Source organism: Euprymna scolopes, chromosome 34 (assembly GCF_053919585.1).
Source record: "Euprymna scolopes isolate OS-2025 chromosome 34, ASM5391958v1, whole genome shotgun sequence".
NCBI classification, from domain to species: Eukaryota; Metazoa; Mollusca; class Cephalopoda; order Sepiida; family Sepiolidae; genus Euprymna; species Euprymna scolopes.
Window position 1 is genome coordinate 41,171,868 of NC_136515.1, and position 22,875 is coordinate 41,194,742.

General features: G+C 40.3%; 1 pseudogene; it reads left to right on the forward strand.

The window, feature by feature from the left end:
* The first annotated feature begins 2,040 nt into the window (after positions 1-2,040).
* LOC145259242 (uncharacterized) lies at positions 2,041-2,505 on the forward strand (annotated as a pseudogene).
* The last annotated feature ends 20,370 nt before the right edge of the window (positions 2,506-22,875 follow it).

A 22,875-nucleotide genomic window follows, 5' to 3' on the forward strand; every position in this document is an offset into this window, starting at 1 on the left:
TTATATGTTCCTAAATTGTCTTGCACTTTATTAAGTATTTCTAGAGCCACTAAATCTGGAAAACATGTATTTTTGATAACTTAGGATGCCAAATACTGGATAACAGACAAAAAATAGTGGGTACAGGTTCAAACATTGGGGTCATCTTTTATGTAAACCGCAGTGGGATAAATGAAGCAACACATGCCGCGACTCCTGCTTAGGTAGTATTACAAAAAAGAGGAGATTTAGCATAGACGTGTTGGCCACCTTGAAGAAAATAGTTTACAAAAATTAGTAAAGGACCAGCTCGTAACTGGCCTTGACTATGATGTAACCAAGGATATAACCCTTTGTGAAACTTGCGTAGATGGAAAACACCATCGTTTCTCATTTCCAAAATCTAGTTGAAAGCGAGCCACTCAACTCCTAGAAATCTTGCATAGCGATATTTGTGGAAGGATAGACGCAAAATCGCTCGGTGACGCGGAATATTTCATAACATTTAATGATTATAAATCAAGCACAAGAGAGATGCCTTTAAAATGTTCCTGGAATGGAAAGACATGGTGGAGAAATTAACTGGGCAAAATATAAAAGGCCTAAGCAATGACAATGGTGGAGAATACACTTCAAGAGAATGTGAAGATTATTTGAAAAGGGAGAGTATTCGACATGAATATACTATTCCCAAAACTTCAGAGCAAAATAGAGTAGCCGAAAGAATGAATCAAACATTAGTGAAAACAGTGCGAGAAATGTTATCAGATTCGAAGTTGCCTAAGAAATTTTGGGCAGAGGCCTTATCCACAGCTTCATATATTCGAAACCGGATCCAACAACTGCTGTACAGGGTATGATGCCATATGAAGTATTGAAGGGTCGCAAACCTAATGTGAAACATTTACGCATTTTTGGATGTAATGTTTTTGTCCACGTACCAAAGGATGACAGATTTAAAATGGATTCCAAAGCAAAGAAATGCATATTTCTTGGCTTTGGTATTGACGTAAAGAGGTACAGACTCTATGATCCCAGAAAATCTAGAGTATTCCACAGTAGAGATGTCATATTGAATGAAACAGGGCGAATAGCCGAACAGGAGGAAAAGGAAGTAGCAAACCCATATCCAGTAGAAATTGAATATCAAGACAGATGATGATGATGATGCTGATGATGATGATGATGGCAACCTGCAGGAAGTGGAAGGACCTATTGAAAACACACAGGAAACAGTACCTCAAATATCATCAAGAATAAAGAAAACTCCAATATGGTGAATGAGTTTACATGACTCATTGACAATGAAAGAAGCACTTTCCAGTCCTGAGAAAAATGAATGGATGAAAGCAATGGAAAATGAAATTTCCTCCTTACATACTACTAAAGTATTGGATCTTACGGAATTGCCCAGTGGACGAGAAGCTATTTGTAGCAAGTGGGTATTTAAACGGAAGTATGATGCTGACGGAAACATGGAGGATTATAAAGCTCGACTGGTAGCTCAAGGTTTTATTCAGAAGCAAGGAATTGATTATGACGAGAGCTTTTCACCAGTCGTCAGATTCGAATCTGTGCGAACTGTTATTGCTTTAGCAGCACAGCATGACCCGAAGCTTCATCAATTGGACATACACATTGTATTCCTAAATGGTAAACTTAAGGAAGAAATCTACCTGAAGCAACCTGAGGGGTTGAAGGAAAAGAACACCTTGTCTGTAAACTGAAGCGAAACATCTATGGCTTGAAGCAATCTCACAAAATGTTAGAATGAAACATTGGATTTTCAGTTGAAAAAGTTGAACTTCAAGCAGTTGGTGTATGATCCCTGTATTTACATACAATCTTCAGGGGGAGAAATCTTTATCATTTCTGTTTATGTGGATGACATAGTTGTGGTAAGCAAATCCCCAACTCGTATTCAAGATTTTGTGAAAACTATATCGAAAATTTTCAAAATCAAGGACATGTGAAAACGGCATCATTTGGTAGGTGTTAAGGTTGTTTATCCTCAATCAGGGAAAATATGGATTGCACATATACAGCAGAAAAAAATTCCAGATGAAAAATTTAAAACCTGTATCAACTCCAATTAATGCAGGGGCAAAATTAATGAAGACAACTGAAGTAAGTAATCTGGTCAACAAAGAATTATATCAATCAGCAGTTGGAAGTCTGCTGTATTTGTTAACAAGGACACGACCTGATATTGCCTATGATGTCGGAAATGTTGCAAGATTCTACTCTCAGCCTACAGTGGAACACTGGAAGTCTGTAAAGCATATATTTCGTTACTTAAATGGTACACGCGGATACAGTTTATTGTATGACAAGGAGAAAGCTACCAATCTCAAGGGGTACTCAGATGCAGACTGGGCTGGTGATTTAGATGATCGCAGATCAACATCTGATTATTTGTTTAAATTAAGTGGAGTTGCTATCAGCTGGAGAAGTAAAAGGCAAACTTGTGTTGCATTGTCAACAGATGAAGCTGAATGCATGGTATTAGCAAGTGCAACACAATAGGCTGTTTGGATGCAGCGCCTTCAAAGTGCTTTATTAAGAAACTCAGTTACACCAACATTTATCTATGAGGATAATAAGTCAAAAATAAGCATGACAAAGAATCCACAGTATCATGGAAGGGCCAAACATGTTGAGATTAAATTCCACTATATTTGAGAGCAGGTTGAAAAGAACACAGTTAAACTGGAGTACTATAAGAGTAAAGACATGGTAGCAGACATATTAACAAAAGGACTTATGAGCATACAGTTTGTGAAGCTCAGAGAACTGTTAGGTCTTAAATAACTGGAGATTTAGACTGTCTGCAATTGAGGACGAGTGTTTAAATATCAATGTCCGACATTCTTAAAGAGTTATCTGCCCTTGTTCCAAGAAAATTATGTAGGGAATATCTCCCTTTGTACTTTCTTTTTTTTCTTCCAATGTAAAAAAAGAGAACGCCTCGTTCGGATTTTACTCTTAGCTAACACTCCATGGTTCTGGTTATTTTTTGCTATGGAGTATAAAGATTGAGGCAAGCGAGGTATGTACACTTGTCTAACCGTTTGATTATTTCTCTTCATTGGTTATGCACACAGCTACGTCTTGAAGATAATAGAACACATGTGACGGTTTATTTTTTTGTTCAGCCATATTGAATGTTGTTGCAGTGAAAGTTTTGTATTGCTTTTAATTATTTGATTATTTCTCTTCAACATATACATTTCGTAAGATTTGTATTTTTATGTACCTAAACACCCAAACAAAGAGAATTTTAAATGTTTTTAAAGCTATTTAATATTAGAAAATAATTACGAATTTTAATAATTCTTATAATGGTAAAAATAAATGCATTTTTTTTTATTTTACCAACTGAAAGACGTGTACGGCACAATCACGTTGACACACCGGTTCTGTCCAGATCACGAAAATTAAGCAACGTTGAAACTGACCATTACCAGATGGGTGACCATTTGGGAAGGTTAGGCACTGCATTTACCTTCTGGAAAGGTTGGGCGTTTGGCCAGCGCCCTCACCTCGTAAAAAAATCTCAGTCGCTACCAATGCATCTACAAAGTTGCAGATGGCCTATGCCCCTTAGGGGCTCAAGGCTATGGATGGAACTGAAAAACGTATACGTACAATGAAAGTTTAAGGTGAAACAATGCACATTGTCTTAATATTTATGATTGTTATATTTTAGAATATTCTAATAAAGTTAAAGATAACTATAGGTAACACTAACATCTATTGAACATCTTGCGAGAAGGTTCGAAAAAAGTGGAAAAAATGTATATTAACAAAAAAAAAATAAAACAACTTAGTTCTCTTTGGAAACATGGTGACATTAAGAGACCAATTTTTATAAAAAATAAACTGAATATTTTATTTACTTCAATTGCTTTATTCATCATGAGGTTTAAAACTAGTAACAGCGTTAAAAACTAATATTGAACAGATGGTACAAGGAAAATTACTTCGAGATCAGCAAGATTTAGCAAAATATAATGTTTACTTTAGAAGAGTTGTGGGAACATTGGTGTGCAGCACGCATTAAAGTCTCCAAGCGTAAAATTAGTCACGATCTACACTGAAAGTTCAAAATCACATACAACAAAGAAGACTCCACTCCTTTAGAAACGACACAGAGATGATAGCCTTAAATCCTTCAGGGATTATAAGGATGAGCAATACTTGTATTAGGAAAAGTTACTACAGACGAATGAAACTCATGTGTGACAGAAAGGACGGTAAGATTTATTTATCACACAGCACTATGTCTACTGGAATATTTGATAATAGCAATATCATGATTTTGGGTTATATTATCGGAAAAATGATTTTGGTAAAATGTCAATAATTGACGGTAAAATTAATGCTGGAAAATACCAGAAAATACTGCGAAAATGTTTAATCGCTTCTATTGAGTAATTTTAACTACCTCCTGATAGAATTTCCGAAAAGGATAATAATCACAAGCATTCCGCTAGAATTAAAAGGAAATTATTTGCTTAAAATAACGTTGATGATATATAATTGCTAGTTAGTCACCAGATTTGAACTCTATTAGGAATTTATGACGATATATGCACACCATTCTGACTGGCCCATCGCTCTAATTACACGAATATGGCGAATGTAATCCATCACAAGCTTTCCCTGGCTCATGACTTAAGTTGTCACCTTGCCGAAAATTTCCTTCAGAAACAATCCTTGTCATTCTCCATCTTCTCACCCATTAAATTTTTATGCTGTAAACGTTGACGTTAATTTTTTATGTGATGTCTTCTGTTAATCTGCCCTTACATTTGTAGACCATTAAATACGAGAAATATTACTTAAAGGCGTCACAGTTTTCTTTCTGACGTACTATATTGTTTGTTTTTCTCTCATAGTGATGCGGTCCAAGAAATTAATAATAGACTTATATATATATATATATATATATATATATATATATATGTATATATATATATATATATATATATATATATATATATATTGGAGTAATGCTGTTTGCTTGAGGCATAGATTTGAAGGAGTATAATATAAGAAAAATATTTGAAAAAGTATTTTCAAACATTTATTTCTACAGCGAAACTACGCCGCAGTTCACAAGGGCCATGTCTTCCATCAGACCGGAAGTTCAAGACTAAAGTTTTGCTCTTATTTGGGATCATAAGTTAGACATAACCGAACGCGAAATTCGAAACCCGAGTAATCCGCAACATAAGCAAGAGCACAACGCTACACATAACTCAAATCAAATAATACAAATCAAGCAAACCTCTGCGAAATCTGACTATGTCTCGAACAGAGGATGTGATCATCCAACCAAGCTGTAACCCACGCTGATGTCTCAGAAGTAGGCATTTTATACTAGCATAGACGATGCCATACAACATGCTAACCTAGCGAGCAATTAGTAAGAAAATTTGTAGAATCTTAGGGATTCTACACTGCGTGTCAAATTATTAACGAGATAACATTTGTTTACCAGCTTTAGGAACTTACCGGTAGTTTCGTATAAAAAGGTTCAGAACCGTTGGCAATGCTGCGCTACGCGTACTGTGAAATTTTCGTACTGTTCCGCGCAATGTAAACAACTTGCCATCGTAATTACTGAATCCACAGTATTTGAGGTGTGTCAAATTATTAAGAGGCACTTTGTTTCGTTAAGCAATGGGTCGTAAAGATGGTTTGAGAATTTCTGAAAAGAGTACTATTACAGAACAGGTAGAAAAAGGTAAAACTACCCTCGCAATGTAGAAAATGATAGCAAGGTACCATCAAACTGTGAAGAACTTTGTCCAGAAACCTACGTAAGAAAGGTGATAAAGGTAAATCTAGAGTTGTCTCACGCCGTTCTCTACTCCAAATAAAAGGTGAAGTAGTTAAGAAGCCTGGGCAGACAAGTCGCTAAGTCTTTGACGAAGCCGGATTGAAGAATGTCTCAAAAAGTACTCGATGTTCCCTTCTGAAATAAGTGGCAAAGTCTTTTTAGCCTGTTACAAAGCCCCCATTAAAGCAACATCACATACAAAACCGATTGAAATGGACAAATCACAACGTGAAAACGGATTTTTCCAAAGTTTTGTTCACGGATGACACGCGTGTCATTCTTGATGGCCCAGATGACTGGAGCAAGGGATGGGTCGAAGATGAACGACAACGTCATCAGCGGTTAAGGCGCCAAAAAGGTGGTGGTGGGATAATGATTTCGGCAGGGGTTATCGGAGGTAATTTAGTTGTCCCATACAAATTCCCAGGAGGCGTAAAAATGACATCAAATGCTTACATAGCTTTTCTGAATGAGCACTGTGAACCATAGTTGAAGAAGCAACGGTTGACGTTCAGGAGAACCATTATTCAAATACTCTTTGCTTTTGTTTGCTGCATGCGAGGGAGCATTATCCTGCATAAATGCAGGATAATGCTCCTCTGCATACAGAACAAAAAAGCAAAGAGTATTTGCAACACCTTGGGATCTCTGGGCTACGAAAGATGGCGTGGCCTGCGAATTCACCAGAATTGAACCTAATTGAGAACCTTTGGAGTATCATGAAGCGACGCCTCCATGTAAGTGGACGCCAATTTAAGAGCAAAGGTGAGATGTGAGATGCTCTACAAGAGGTATCGTGAGGAATAACTGTTGAGGAAATCACAAATTTGACTAATTCTGTGGACCAACATCTTTTACAAGTCAATCATAAAAAGGATCGCATATCCCCTACTAATTAGGTCAACGTAGAAATTAATATGAAGTTATTGTGTTCTAAGCATTTTTAATACTTCATTTAATGTTTGCAAATTATTTCATAAAACACGTTAAAGTATATTGTGTTTTTTCTCAACCTCGTTAATATTCATATTTTCTGCCATAGTTTCGCTAATACTGCTTTACACAATTTTATTTTCTGACTGGAGTAGCTGAATAGTAATGTAAGCACTTTCTCAAAGTTTCATGGAGTTTTATTCACTCGTTCTATAAATATTAAAAAAAATTAATTCGTTAATAATTTGATACGTAGTGTATAATAATTTCCAGCCAACAACTCGAAGCTCACAAAAGTCATAATAGTCAACGACCCGGAATGTCATGGCTAGAATTTTGTCCTCATTTGGACTCATCAGTTAGACATATCCAAATCTAGACTGCACTTGCACGCAAGCCAAAAGATAACTTGCTCTCTTTCTTTTTCATGATCTCTTTCTTTCTTTTCACGTCTTTTTTTTCATACGAACTGACCCTAAATACAACGTTTGACATATGTCAAAACTTAACCCCTTGAAGTCTATTATCAGTCACCAATCTACCAGCAAAATCACAAATTTTAACATGCCGACGTTAACCGGGATAGATTACATATCATACTCCCAAAGAACTTTAGCATAGTGTAAGTACCTACAATTAAGTGAATATTTATTAATTGATACTTAACACACATTATTTCAAAGGAAATTAAATCAGAATATTAGATACCTCCACGACGATGTGTAAAACGTCAATAGTAAACATTTTAATAGTGACGTCATCATTTTCTGTGTTTGTGTTACTTTCTACAGATAAGCGTTCCCGTTATGATTATTAATGGAGTTACGTTTTTTTTTGCTATGGATAAAAATAATATAAAACTTACGTTTTGTAAAACAAATACATTTTTATTAACGAACTACACAGACTAGAGTTAATAAAATAACATTAGTTTTAACGTTTTCTGTTGACACATGTATTTAAAAAATAATGTTGTTTACAAACCTCCGTACATTTTTGAAAAAAAAAAGCGCCAAACATAAGAACAACCCTCTATCAATTTAAATAATAAAATCAAAACAAATTTTCTTTAGATTGATTTTAGATTTACAATTTTTATGATCTCAATAGTCTTACATTCTTTTATATGAATATATTTTTTATTATTAGAAAGCTGTTATTAAAAATCCATTTAAACTTCATATCGCATAATATTTGACTTAATATCATTTAAAGCTTTTTAAAAATAATTATACTTTAGAATTTTTTGTTGCTGTAATTCGAATAATTATATTACCGAGAAAAAATTATCCAGAAAGTGTTGTTTTTTTTAATGTCCAATTTTATCTGCATTTGAGGTAAGTGAAATAAATAGCAGGATATATATATATATATATATATATATATATATATATATATATATATATATATATATATATATATATAAATCCTGTTATTTATTTCACTTACCTCAAAGTTGCATCTCAATATATATATATAAATTACTATTTTTTTATTTGATCTTTTCATCTTTAAAAATGTTGAAACTTTTATTAACCCACATTTATTTAGCTTAGTTTTCCGACCATGAAATATAGGGGGGGGTAAAAAACCTAAAAAAAATTTCCGCTAATATAATTATCAAAACCTACTTTTAATATGGAAGTTTATTTAATAATGATTGAATATCGAAGATCTCAGGAAAATATTATTATTATTTGATTTTTACTAGATTTTTAAAACATGGATGTGTGAACGGCTTAAAAAAACGTCACTACATAGGAACGTTGTTTTAATGCGTCGATAATGTGAACACGATTTTTGTCTCGCATTTTCATTATTTTTGTATGCTGTAAACATTTTTTTTTAATATTAGCAGTTTATTTGAAGCTTTTTCTATTAAATGGTAAAAAAGTTAGGATGATAATATTAAATTAAATTACAATTACATCGTGTTACATATAGGGGGAGGTTAAAACTGTGGTGCATGTTGGAGGTACCTACAGAATATCTAGAAAATCAATCGATTTTTACTTTAACTGATTCACTGTAGGTTGATATGCCTAAAACAACCAAACGAATGACAGACTGACAAATATCTTATTTCACACTTAAATACAATATCACCATCAAAATCTATTTTAATGCATAAAATATATGCTAGACTAACGAATTTCATAAAATATGATAATATGATGTTTGTAAAGTTGGTATGCAATTAAAAACACGGTTTATTGACAGATTTGGAATAGACCGAATGCACCTTACTTATGTAATAATGTACATTAGATTTAGAATCTTACGCCAGTTCAATAGATTTTTAAAACTGTACTCATGCTTAAAAATAGTGAAATTCATAAATCAAAGCCGACTTAGAGATGTAATCGGAAATGTACTTGGCTTCTCTGTCTTCTATCTCGCAACAGAGACATTGGTAGTCTTTCTCTATCCTGTCTTTCTTTTCATGGCAAGTTCTCGGTTGAGATTCACTTTATGGTACATTTGTAAACATTCACAACAGAAACTCGTCTACCTACATCCATTATCAATAATTTTCTTATCCATATGTGTTCATAACTCTAAACAAAACTTTCATGCGAAAAGTTTCTTTTCTATTACTGAGCTTAGGTTTCGATCCTGGCTTGAAGTAGTTGCTTGTCTTACCTCACTGATAAGCTGTGAAACAGCGAACAGTACTGTATGTGGATGACTATATATATATATATACATGCAAACATACATTCTTTTTTTAATAAAGCATATTGCCAGTTAAACATAACCATGTCTACAAGGGACTATGTAAGAAAATGATGTCTAATCAGATTACGAGGGACGTGCAATAAGTAATGCTCCTGACCAACTTTCATTTGTCTGATCTAGCTGAAATGTTGCATGTGCAATGATTTATATCTCTACAGGTTATCTGGCAAATTACAGCTCTAAACTAATTGCGGTTTCTGTTTTACAGGTGTTTGAACTGAGTCAGGTGTGAAATGGAGCCTGTTAAATGTCGAGCAGTGATCCGGTTTTTGTATTTGAAAGGACGCACCCCACAGGAGACTTTTGATGAAATGAAAGAAATTATAGTGATAATGCCCCACCATATGATCTTATAAAACGCTGGCATCGTGAATTCAAACATGGCCAGAAGTCTATGGAAAGAGCTCCCAGACATAGTCACCCGCCCTTCTGCCATTGACGGAACATCTGTCCGTCAAGTTGAGGCTGCCATTTTGGAAGATCGGCGCATTACTATTCGCCAAATAGCCCAAAATGTCAAGATTAGTACATGGTCTGTGGAAACTATCATTCATGACCATTTGCATATGCATGAGGTGTCTGCCAGATTGATTCCCAGGTTGCTCACACCATTCTAGAAGCGAAAACGCGTCGAGTGCTCGAGAATGAATTTGGAGATGTGCCAGGAAGATGAGTCAAAGTTTTGCAAAAGACTGATTACACAGGATGAAACCTGGGTCCATCACTATGATCCAGAGACCAAAGCCCAGTCAATGCATTGGAAGCACTTGGACTCACCACCTCATAATTGGCAAGGGTGCAGCCCTCCGCTGGCAATGTCATGCTCACAGTCTTCTAACCAGGGCGGAGTAGTGATGACAGATTTCCTGCCAAATGATACCACAATTACAAGAGCTATTATGCTTCACTTTTGAGGAAATTAAGGGAAGCTGTCAAAATACAGAGGTGAGGCAAGATCAGCAAAGGTACCCACCTCTTGCAGGACAACGCCCCGGTCCACAACACGCATGTCGCCAGATCAGAAGCACGGGCGTGTGGTTATGAAATCCTCCCCATCCTCCCTACTCCTGTAACCGTGCACCCTCTGACTTTCACCTATTCCCAACGATGAAGTTGTTTTTGAAAGGAAAGCGTTTCCCAGATGATGCAGCCTTGATTTCTGAAGTCACGTCGTGGTTGGCGGACCAACCTGGGGTGGTCTACAAAAATGGTCTCCAGAGCTGCCTCAAACGATAGGAGAGATGCATAACTCTGCGTGGTTCTTATGTCGAGAAAGACTAATAACTGTGCCAAGGTTCGTAGATCTACTGCTATGGGAAGTGGATCAGGGGCATTAATTATTGCACGCCCCGCGTACATTAAGACTTCTGCTGGCTAGTACAGATAAAAGCATCTAGGAAACACTGACGGAATTTCAAAGAATATTTTGTGGCATTTAAGGAAATGTTCTAGTAAAGGATTGATTTTCCTGTTGGGCTGGTCCGTCTAGTGAGGTACAAGTTGAATGAGTTCGTAAGAGTTCATTTCATTAAAGTATTTATAAAACAAACACTGGGGTGCAACACTGCGTTGATTGGGTATGGGTTGGAGCATGGTTGTTAATGCGTGCCCTATTAGATTTGAGATATTGTCTAAGAGGGAGTGACCGAGGATAGATGCGCCGTTAATGATGTGACAGCAATACCCAATACACACGCGTGTCAAAGTAGATGATACTCTCATGTGTAAGTAATTTACTAACACGGGAGAAGGTAAAAATCAACTTCAGATATAGATAAAATATTAAGTGATAATATATTTTTATTTTATTTCGTAATAGTCTACCTCATAGTAAGGTACTCTTGCATTCGTGATTGATTGTTTTTCGATAAAATTGAGAAACGTGTAGCTACCTTAAATCGCCTGGAAAGTCGGCCTGTGCATTAACCATTTAGATGTCTTTTTAATAATTAAAATTGATCTACATTTTTCATGTGAAGTTCTTTTCGTGTTATTGCTCGTCTTTTCTGTCTTTATATGTTTCATTTTATTTTCAATCGTCCATTAACTTGCTTGCTAAATATGTTTCTTGTTTTATTTTTGCTTTCAGTAAAGATAAAAAAAACATAAACCAAAAATAATAAAAATTTAATTTGTAAATGTTTTAGAAAATGAAAAAAAGTGATTTCTTTTTTTATGAATGGAATTAATGTAAAAGTTTTCAAAATAAAGCAGGTGAGATTGTATCTTCGGTTTATTTTTTCTTGTTCGGATATATATTAATCTTTCTAATGAAAAATCAAAAGAAAATCTTACTATAAATGTTATCAATGTAAAAATATGTTCTCTCACGTCATCGAAATGTAGAGTTTGATTAGTACTTAGATGAGTGGCTTTTAGGGAATATGAATTATTATATTTCGCTATCTTCAGTTAGATAAGCTTTCGCACTGACAGTTTTCTATGACTTACTACTTTCGTGCAAGATTAAGAGGTGTTTAGTGTGTAAACCCCTTACTAGACGATTGCCTTACAGTGCTAGTAGACATTTGTTTTTATCCAATTTTATTTTTCAACAGAGTTTTTTTCCTACATTACTTTCCTTCCTATCGGCTGATACACACCATCTACTTTTTTTTTAAAATTTTTTTATTACATTTTCACCCCAAACAAGGCAAATTGCCACTTTGGTGTAAGGGGCTACTATCAGGGGCAACAACTACTGGGGTACTATGTAGGGATTTGGGCAGCAAGGTGTCGGTTCACGTTACACTTGAACTTCTGCACGTCAGTACTGTTGGGGAAGCAGGGACTGGAATGGAATTCCAGAGTCTAGCGGTTCTGGGGAAGAAACTATTGGAGTAAAAAGATCTTTTACATCTAGGGATCTCTACAGTGTGGGGGTGGGATTTAGCAGCCTGTCGGGTTTGTCGAGGGTGCTCACGTCGTGGGGGCACAAGTGATTGCAGTTCGTCAGAGCATTCACCACTAAAATACTTGTAGAAAAGGCAGAGGGATGCAACATTTCGTCGATGGGACAGAGGCTGAAGCTTAGATGCCAGTTCAGGGCCTATCAGGTTTGCGACTCTCTTTTGAACCTTGTCAAGGAGCGAGAGACTAGTAGCAGATGCACCAGCCCAGATGTGGCAGCAATACTCCATACATGGGCGAATGGTGGCCTTATAGAGGTACAGGATACTTTCAGGTGTTAGTAGTTTTCTAGCACGGTAGAGAGAGCCCACCTTTCTTGCAGTGGCCCTGGCAATGCCTTCAATGTAATTGTTCCAACTCATGTTTCCTGTGAACGTTAGGCCAAGGAGTTTGAAAGATGTACTCTCAGATAAAGAGTCGTTGGCCATTGCTACTTTCTTTATTCTAAGGATATATCTAAGATCCGAGGGAGTCTACAAATACCACACGTTGCCCAATTTTTATATAGGACTCTGCAAAGCTGCTCATTCATGTATACCAAATACATAAAACTTCAAATCATGATCGGCCTGATAATGTCAGGGATCAACGTTGTTTATCTTTAGTGAACTCATGATATCCGGTGAGCCAACGTATGTAGTATCTATAAAATACCGATATCTCTATGTAAAATAGAGCTTTTTACTGCAGTATAACAGGACAGTCTACAAAATCGCGGAAACAACTAATGTTTCTGGGCGATTCAATCTAATCCGTTCTGACCAGCAAATCGTTGGCGATAAAATGTCGAACAATTTCTTTATAAATTTACAATAGAAGATAAATTATTTTCACTGATAATCATTGTTAATCTTTATGGACGATTATAAATCAATCATACTTAATCTTTCCTGTAAGTTTATTTTATCTTACTATTTAGATGTTTTACAGGATTGTCTTCAGATTCAGAGATGTGTCCTGCGGGACGGAGTGACCTATGAAACATGTCGCTGACAAAGGCCTTCAATGATAATTTCGTCATAATCGGCACTGGTAAACAACCTTAAGGAAAGTAATCTATCATTTGATGGATAATAAAATAATAAAATGGTGAAAACTGTTTGTGAATAAACACCATCTTATTACCCTCTTGGACACTTCTTTTATTACAGAATATGATGTCAATTATTGATCATTTCGATTCTCGAAAACGTTTACTTTTACAAAAAGTAAAACATTATTCATAACTTTTACCTTTAAAGTGCGTTCAAATTTGACAAACACCCATGATATACAAACGTAGAATGCGAAATTCGAATTAAATTACTCATTTTTTTTCGTGTAAGAGAATGGATGCACTCAAATATATACAATGTCCAAGCGAATCCATCAGCGATTTATGTTTACGGTGGAGTTAAATGGATGTATTATGTCAACGATAGATTTAAATTGATGTCATCGCAGTTTTCTTATTGTCGCTGCGTGACTGCAAATGGTACTGTATAGACATATAATGTGTTGGTACTTATACTAAATAAGGACCATGCTATCATCCGAATATTTTGTGATGTCCTGGATAGATCGATAAAATTGTCATTCTAGAAAAGACGACACGATTGCATTTTCGTTTGATGAAAACCGATTTTCTTTTTCTTGTTGCAGACTACCTACAAGTTGGCCAGTTGTATACAAATTTGATGAGCAATAGTAGCTTTCTATGATGTAAAAAAAGTGACACAATTGTCAACCAGTGAGATCGGAATTGAGCCGCTGTAAAACCCATGCTCTCTACCGATTCAAGTTGTAATCACCCTGAAAATGCAAATCTGGGCTGTTCAACGCTTGAGGGCATAGTTCAACGAAGTTCAACGAAGTTTACGATTACGGTTTTGGTATTTGGTATGGTTTCAAGTGAGAGCCACGTCATTCTACCCTAACATCTTCGAAGTCGACTTAAAAGTCAACACCAAAATGTACTGAAAAGTGTGGTGATCGCTCTGTACAATCAGGTGGTCGCTAACAGGCCCAGGAATATGGCGGCAGGACTCTTCGTTAGTTCACAAGTTTAAAGAGACCAAAGATTTGCTTCAGAAAATATGCTATGACTATCTACCTTTCTCTAACTGTTTCGTTTCTTCTCAGATCAGGACTCTCTGGGCTACTTCGTTTGGTCATACATCGAGAACATCATCAACATGAATTCGGATAACACCAAAGCAAGCCTGATTGCAGCCACCCGCCGAATGTTCGCCGAGGTCCCGCCAGCGATTGTATAAAAAGCATGCTCCCAGTTACGGACCCGTATCGAGAAAGTGCTTGAAGCTGTAGGCGTGTCCATTGAATAGTTACCAGCTCTACTATCTAATCAACCTGAATAGACTTTTAATAAAAATTTTAAAATAAAGCTGTAGTGTTGTTTTCTTTAGGACTACAGCTGTATCGTTCCTGTTCGTACTTCAACTCTCTTGTGTGCCTATTTTACCCTTGCAGATCAACGTATTTTTGTCCAAGTCGCTGTGAACATTTTTAGAATTCTTCTTCCCGTTTTAATTATGCTATTACAGAGGTGCTATCACCATTTTTAGAATTCTTCTTCCCGTTTTAATTATGCTATTACAGAGGTGCCATAACCATCACATTCAACGCCGTTGTTGTTTCCAATTTACTGAAAACGATACCATGGGATTGCTTCCGTACCAACTACATCTTTAAGTTCAATGTCGGGGAAATACGTATTGCGACCTCTCAAGTACCAAAGTTTTGCCGTTTTAAATTCTCTTATAATATATTTCATCATTCAGCAGAATATCTCCTCTAACCTTACCTTCAAGTTTCTTTGTTTTTATAATGATGGTTAGTAATATTGAATTTATTGGTTCCATATTTTTCAGATATTTGCCAAAAATGTCTGATCGATCAGAAAGTTTGGATGATTCATTTTCATGTAACATAGTAAAAATCTATAATGATTTCTGAAGTATCATTATCCGGTGTCTGTTCCAATTAAATATATTTTATAGAAATCACGCAAGATAAGACATGAAGACACTTGCTTTAAGATGCTAAAAATACTACGTCAAGGTTAACATTTAACAAAACTAAGTGTCACAGAGATAGATTGTGAATAAGTAAACAACGATTATTTCCCCTTTGTCAGAAACGTCGCTTATGGAATGTGAATGCGAAAGGACAAATTAAGTGTAGCGAAAGTTACACGGATGTCATAAGTAAACAAATGTTATGTATTTACCTTCGAATAATATGAAAAGGATTTTTTGCTAATCACACATATATAAAGACTTTCCATCATTTTTGTTTTATTATCTCTATAAAAGATTCGCGTCTCGGTCGTTTTTTTTTGTTGTAATCGTTTAAAATATTGTAATCTGAAAAAACATATTGTTCTGTACTTAACGACGAAATATGGTTAATAAAAAATAACGATCACGTTTCAATTTGAAATACCGTTATTTCTTGGCGTCACTCTTCAGTTTCACATAATATTTTTGTTGTTTTTCGAGATTAAACTTTTCATATGAGTTGTTTCTATAAGATATTCGCCATTGTTTTACTTGCTTTTAAACGAATCAGCAAATTACTTAAAATGCGTCTGACAGAATAGATTATCAAAAGAAGAAAATAATCTACGTTAAGAGCTGCCTGTCGCTGAGAGACAGGTGCAAGTCTGACTAGAAACTATGAAGAATAAACAAAAAAGAAAGAAGTGGTAGTTTCTATTATTTACATGTTTACATTTAACGATTTTTTTTCTGATCAATTTGCATTTTATGTTCAGTATTTCTAATGTCTAGTAAATTATCTGTATAATTCTGTCTCGACACTACAAGAATATTTAGGAAGAAAAAATATTGTTTTTAGCGAGTCTGGAATCGCCGCATATTGCTATTTGCACGTAAAAAGCTACTATTCCCGTTCGTGTCGAACATAGGGCTGTGGGGAGTTGAAGAAGAAAATGCATGATCACATTGCATTTGAATTTCTGTAGATTACTGCAGTCAAGGAAGTGGATAAAAAAGGGAATTCCAATGTCTAGCAGTTCGAGAAAGAGATATTAAGGTAAAAGATAGAAGCTGGGACCTTGCTACTTGTCAGTTTTATCCAAAATATGTCCGTCAAGGAGACACAGTTGCTATGTTTTCAATTATTTAACCGTTTCGCTTTTTGAACTGGGAGAAATGCACTCTTCAGAAACAGCAAAGTTTCGTCGGCCGTCAGTATCTATTACAGAACTGCGACCTTACTTCCTGAGGCGAAAACTGTGGGAACGCAGGTTTGCCTCTTAAACGGCCTCGGTGTGCGCTTTATTGACGCAGAGTCATGATGATGAAAAGGGCCCAAGATGGCGCCTGTGGCCTTATATAACAATGCAGTCTCGCAGAATCTCGTGTGCCTTCGCGCACATATGCAAATATTCAAATTTCGAGGACTTTGTCTTTTATAAAAACAGCCCACTAGAGCAGATGGGACAGACGTGAAAACGAGTTTACGGAAATTACCGACTGACGACACTGCTGCAGTGAGCTGACGTTTTCTGAACTCTCTTTTTTCTTTGCAACAACAAGCTATTCCGGTGTACATATTTTACACTGGACAGATTCGACCTGAAGCTGATACCAGAGTTTGTCAGGTCCCCAGCTGGTCTTTCTGTGGTTGCATAGCTGGAGAAGGCCGAGCGCGTTTGCCAGTTGTGCAAAATGTAGGATCCAGATATGGTAATCCCATTGAGGCTCATTAAGGGGAATTATGTCGTGTACTCTCGGGGATGAGGCGACAATGGAGGCGATAAAACAAGCGTTGTACGGAGCATTCGGTGCGGACCCTTTTGCTGCCTGGAGGCAATTCTCTGAACGTCGGCTTGGTCAAGGGAGACTGAGGAGGTTTACCTGGCAGACCTGAAGAAGATTCTTGCTCCCTTCGGCGGTGCAAGCGACCGAATATTATCATACGTCTTTTTGTCTTGGTTCCCGGATTACGGCAGTCGGCTGTTGCCGGCGTCATCGAAGCTCAATGAGCTTGGGTTGGAGTTGTTGGCTAGAGCCCGAAACATCCTAAAGGACAATGTGGAGTAGGTCTCAGCAGCGTTTGACGCACTGGAATCACCCATAGAGAGCCACGGTGCTAAAATGTGGTGGCCCAACCACTTCGCCAAGAGACTTAAGAAGCGGTTCGAAGAAAACCCCGGACTATGTAGCACGGAAACGAGGACGCTGTCACCGATTCGACAAGCCAGCCCACGTAGCACAGAATTGTCCGGGAAAGGGGTAAGGGGAGGAAGCCGCGGCGCCAGCACCAACTCTAAAGCAATACTGAACAAGGCGCTTCCTGTAGTGACAGTGCAAGTTGATGGGTGTAGGTGCTCGCCGCTGGTTGAGACCTGATGAACCCAAACCCTCATGCACAAACAATGTTGCACAGCATGGACGAAACAGAAGGTCCCAGTATTAACCGTTGGCGTGGGCTCGCTTGTGTGTTGTGGGATGAGCATTGTCTATATAAGCGTTGGCGATGCCCCCTCCGGTGGCCGTGAAGGCGTTGGTGGTCGGCAGGGAGCTTCTTGGATACGACCTTCTCCTTGGAATAAACACTATTACACAGCTTAGTGGAATCACCGTGGACGGCGCCGGTGATGTGAGGTTTTCCCAACGCAAGGAACAGGTCTGCGCGGCAATCACTCTTGATGAACCCAACTTCTACGTGGAATAAGACAAGGGCACAAATGCGTGGACCCCGTCCGAGAAGTGGACGGGCGACCAGCCACCATGGTCCTTGCGGAATCGGCTGACAGAGTATCCCCTCCCGCGTGGCTCAGGGGGCAGTACAAGGAAAAACTCCAGATTTGGATGCATAATGGCTGCTGGTTCCGTACCCAGAGGATGAGCTCAGGCCACCAATGTGGCTGACCCCCCTGATGGTCGTCAGGCAAGAGAATGAACAGAAGGTCCGATCCAGCATGGATTACCGGGAACTCAATAAACACTTCAGCCCACACAGGGCGGGGGTTTACGTCTGCGCACATAAACTGAAGGGGTGGCGGCTGCAGGAGGCGTACAAAGCAATCCTGGAGATGCGAAGAGCCTACCTGCAAATACGAGTCGAGAAATCGCTGTAGCCGTTCCAGACGGTCGATATCAAAATCACTCGCTATTGTTTCACCAGGCTGGGGTTCGGCCTGAGCGTGGCCCCGAATATTATAACAGCGATTATGAGGGCGATCCGGCGTCATGATGAAGCCGCACAACAGGCGACGTCGTCGTATATTGACGACATTTTGGTGAACGAGAGCCTTATGTCTGCCCAGGCGGTGAAAGAATACTTTGAGAGCTTCGGTCTATCGTGCAAGGAGACAGAGCGCCTGCAAGATGGAGCGAAAGTTCTTTGCTTGCATGTGAGCTGTAGCGCAGACGGACTCTGCTGGGGAAGAGGTGGTGACATCCCGGAAGTTCCATCCAACATCACGCGTCGGAGCGTTTTTTCTGTCTGCGGAAACTGGTTGGCCACTTCCCCGTGTGTGTGGCACCGGGTGGTGGTGGTGGCAATAAAGCGACGTGCGACTTGCATGTCAACGGAATGGGACGATCAGGTGCGCGATCCGCCTTGCGAAACATGCCGGTGGAAGCTGTAGCCAGAGTGACTGAAGACGACCCCGTGCGAGAGATCTGGTGCGTCGACTGGAGCATGTTTACAATTTGGGTGGACGCTAGCTCACTCGCCTTTGGCCTTGCTCTGTGAGTGTGAGAGGAAATTGGAACAGGCTCGCAATGGACGTAACTTACAACAACGGCGGGTATTTTCAACGCTCATCGATTGCGGACCGTCTAGATTTACATTGTGGCGACTCCTTCGCTGGAAGGACTCGGCCGCCGTTGTCCGTGAGCTGGAAAGTGTCTTCCTCGAGCATGCCCTCCTTCTGAGATACTGACAACAATAGCACCGCCTTTTTAACGAGAAGTTCAAACAGTTCGCAGACATCTGGGGTATACGTCTGCGATTTTGGTGCGCCCATGTTTCCAGCGGAAATGGAATTATTGAGAGAAACCACAGGACTGTCAAGACCATCGCAGCTAGGAAGGGGTATACAGTGCCTAAGACGGCTGATGAGGCCAATCCGTGCTCGGATGACTCTTTCACACTCTTGAAACGTGAAGGCGGTATCGGCTCCCAGGCTGATGGCGCAGCGCCAGGCAGAACGTTCTGCAGCGCGACTCTCCCAAGATTGGGGGCTGATGCCAAAGTCTTTGAAGGAGGTTCTCAGGCAGTCTTTATATCGTTTCTTTTGGCCTCCTGCAGTCCGCTTTCCCTGGCTGAGTTCCCCATAGAAGAGTTGTCTGGGGATTCGGCCGTCAGTCATGCGATAGACATGGCCTACCCACCGGAGCTGGGTTTTGCGGATTATGGTGGTGATGGTCTGGAGCCCCGCGAGCTTCAAGACTTCTGTGTCAGGAATTCTGTCTTGACAACGGATGTTGAGAAGATTACGGCGGCATCTGAGGTGGAAGCCATTCAGCTGTTTTTCATGTCTTTTATATGGCGTCCAAGTTTCACAGCCGTAGAGTAGGGTTGTCAGGACGACTGCTCGGTATACTTTCAGTTTGGTTGCGAGTGTAATGCCTCTCCTCTTCCACACATTGTCTCTAAGTCTTTCAAATGCACTGCTCGCTGTGGAGATCCTATGGTTAACCTCAATGTCAATGTTGGCGATGCAGGAGAGGGTGCTGCCAAGGTAGGTGAATTGCTCCACAGCATGAATCTTCTGCCCTTTGACAGTGATGCCGGGTTCGTGGTATGCATCTCCTAGGGCGGGTTAGTACATAACTTCTGTCTTCTTTGTATTGATGGTGAGACCAAAGTTGTTACAACTGGTGGAGAATCCGTCCATTTGATGTTGCATCTCTGTCTCATTTGGGGCGTTAATGGCGCAGTCATCGGCAAAGAGGTCTCTGATGATGGTTTCCCTCACTCTCGGGACTCCCTGCATTCGCCTGAGTTTAAACAATTTTCCGTCACATCTGTACTTGATGTCAATGCTAGAGTGGCTGTCTTTGAAAGCGTCCTTGAGCCTGGCAGAGAAAAACATGCTGAAGAGCGTCCGGGCTAAGACACAGCCCTGCTTGACTCCGTTGGTCACAGGTAAGGGCTCAGAGGGGTCGCAGTCATCCAGGACACGGGCGGTCATGCCCTCGTGGAACTGCCTGACAATGGCGATGAACCTGTCTGGACAACCAACTTTTTCCATGATCCGCCAGAGGCCATTTCGGCTGACAGTGTCGAAGGCCTTGGTCAGGTCGACGAACGTGGTGTAGAGGCCCCGGTGCTGCTCGACACACTTCTCTTGCAGTTGGCGTGCAGCAAAGATCATATCAGTTATCCCGCGGCCCGTTCGAAAGCCACACTGGCTCTCAGGAAGACGACCATCTTCAAGGTGCACCAGCAGGCGGTTGAGAAGGACGCGGGCCAGGATATTCCCGGCGATGGAGAGAGGGGATATCCCGCGGTGGTTGTCACATGACTGACGATTCCCCTTGCGTTTGTAAATGTGAACAATAGTAGCATCACGAAAATCTTTGGGTAGTTCTTCACTCTCCCACATGAATTGGAAGAGTTCTGTCAGTCTTACAAGCAGTGTAGGTCCACCAGATGTGTATACTTCTGCTGGAATTGAGTCGGGGCCTGGGGCCTTCCCAGAGGAAAGTTGCTTGATGGCTTTGCTTACTTCCTCTGGAGAGGGTGGGATGTCGAGCTCCTCGTTGATATGCTCCTGGCGTAGTCGGTCGATGGCTTCATCGTTGATGCAAGGTGCCCGGTTTATCACGCTGGTAAAGTGCTCTGCCCGTCTATCAAGGATCTTCTTTTTGTCATTCAAGAGAGTTGTTCCATCGGAGCTAAGCAGGGGGGGAGGAGCTACAGGACCGGGGACCGTAGACATCCCTCAGCGCATCGTAAAACTTCCTCATATCATGGCTACCGGCATGCTCCTGGATCTCATCTGCTTTGGCGCTTAGCCAGGCATCCAGCATGGAGCGGAGTCTGGTCTGCACCTTGCTGCGGATGTTGATGAAGGCAGCTTTTTTGCGAAGCACAGGGTCATTCTGATGTGCAGGGAGAAGTTGGCGTTTCTCCTCCAGGAGGGGTTGAATCTCAGAGTAATTTTCATCAAACCAGTCGTGGTGCTTCTTTTTCTTGGGTCCAATTATTTCGAGAGCGATGGAGTAGGTGGAGTCTCTGAGGTGTGCCCACTGATCTTCAATAGTGCCCGAGATGGTAAGGGGGACATATAGCTGATTGCTTCCTGTAGCTCATGGATGACATCTGGACTTTTCAGTTTCTCCACGTCAAGGCGCTTTGTGACTATCTGGCCCTGAGGCCGCCTCTTAGGTTAGATGTAGAGGCACATTTTGGATATGATCAGGCGGTGGTCTGTCCAACAGTCGGCACCACACACAACCTTGGTCAACCTTACATCTCTCCTGTCCCTTACCCAGATGATGACGTAGTCGATCAAATGCCAGTGCTTGGAGCGTGGGTGCATCCACGACGTCTTGCTACGGGTGGGTAGGCGGAACATGGTGTTGGTGATGGAAAGGTCGTGTGCAGCGCAGAAGCTGAGCAGCCGTAGGCCGTTGCTATTGCACTTTCCTACTCCGTGGTGTCCAAGGACCCGATGTCAAGTGGAATGGTCAGTGCCAACGCGGGCATTGAAGTCGTCGAGGACGATGAGCTTCTCTCTTTGCGGAGCAGCGGAGATGAGGCTTTCCAGATGTTCATAGAACTGGTCCTTGGTATCTTTGGAGTTATTCATGGTTGGTGCGTAGGCGCTGATCAGTGTGGCGGTTCTCCCTTGCTGAGCGGGAGTTGCATCTTCATCAGCCGGTCATTGATGCTGTCCGCTTCCTCACGTGCTCAGTCTTGATGGCGAAGCCCACGCCAGCCTCTCTGCGCTCCTCGCTGCTGCATCAACTCCAGAAAATGGTGTAGCCGCCACCTGACTCTGTCAGTTGACCCTTGTCAGAGAGGCGAGTCTCACTGGGGGCTGCGATGTCTACCTTGTAGCGGGCAAGCTTCCTTGCCATAAGAGAAGTTCTTCTCTCGGGTCGGTCAGCTCTGATGTTGTCGAGCAGAGTAAGAACATTCCATGATGCTTAGGTAAGCACCAATCCTTTCTTTCTTATGTCTCGACCGCTGTGAGGGAAACCCTGCCAGCCGCGGTATGCTGGCCAGAAGTGATGCTGAAGCAGCTATGTTTAGGGCTCCTTTTATTGCCCCGTCCTCATGCCATGGAGGCGAGCAGAGTGATCATGAGAAGGACTGCTCGGTCGGAAGCCAGTTGCCTGCACCCCCTCGCTGCTTCGGTCGAGTGGAGTACGACCAGTTTCTGGGCCACCTGTGTGCAGGTTTGCATGTACAGCTCCCAGTGATTTCCACAACTGCTGCTTTGCCGCTTGGCCATCGCCACAGGGCTTGGTGTTGAC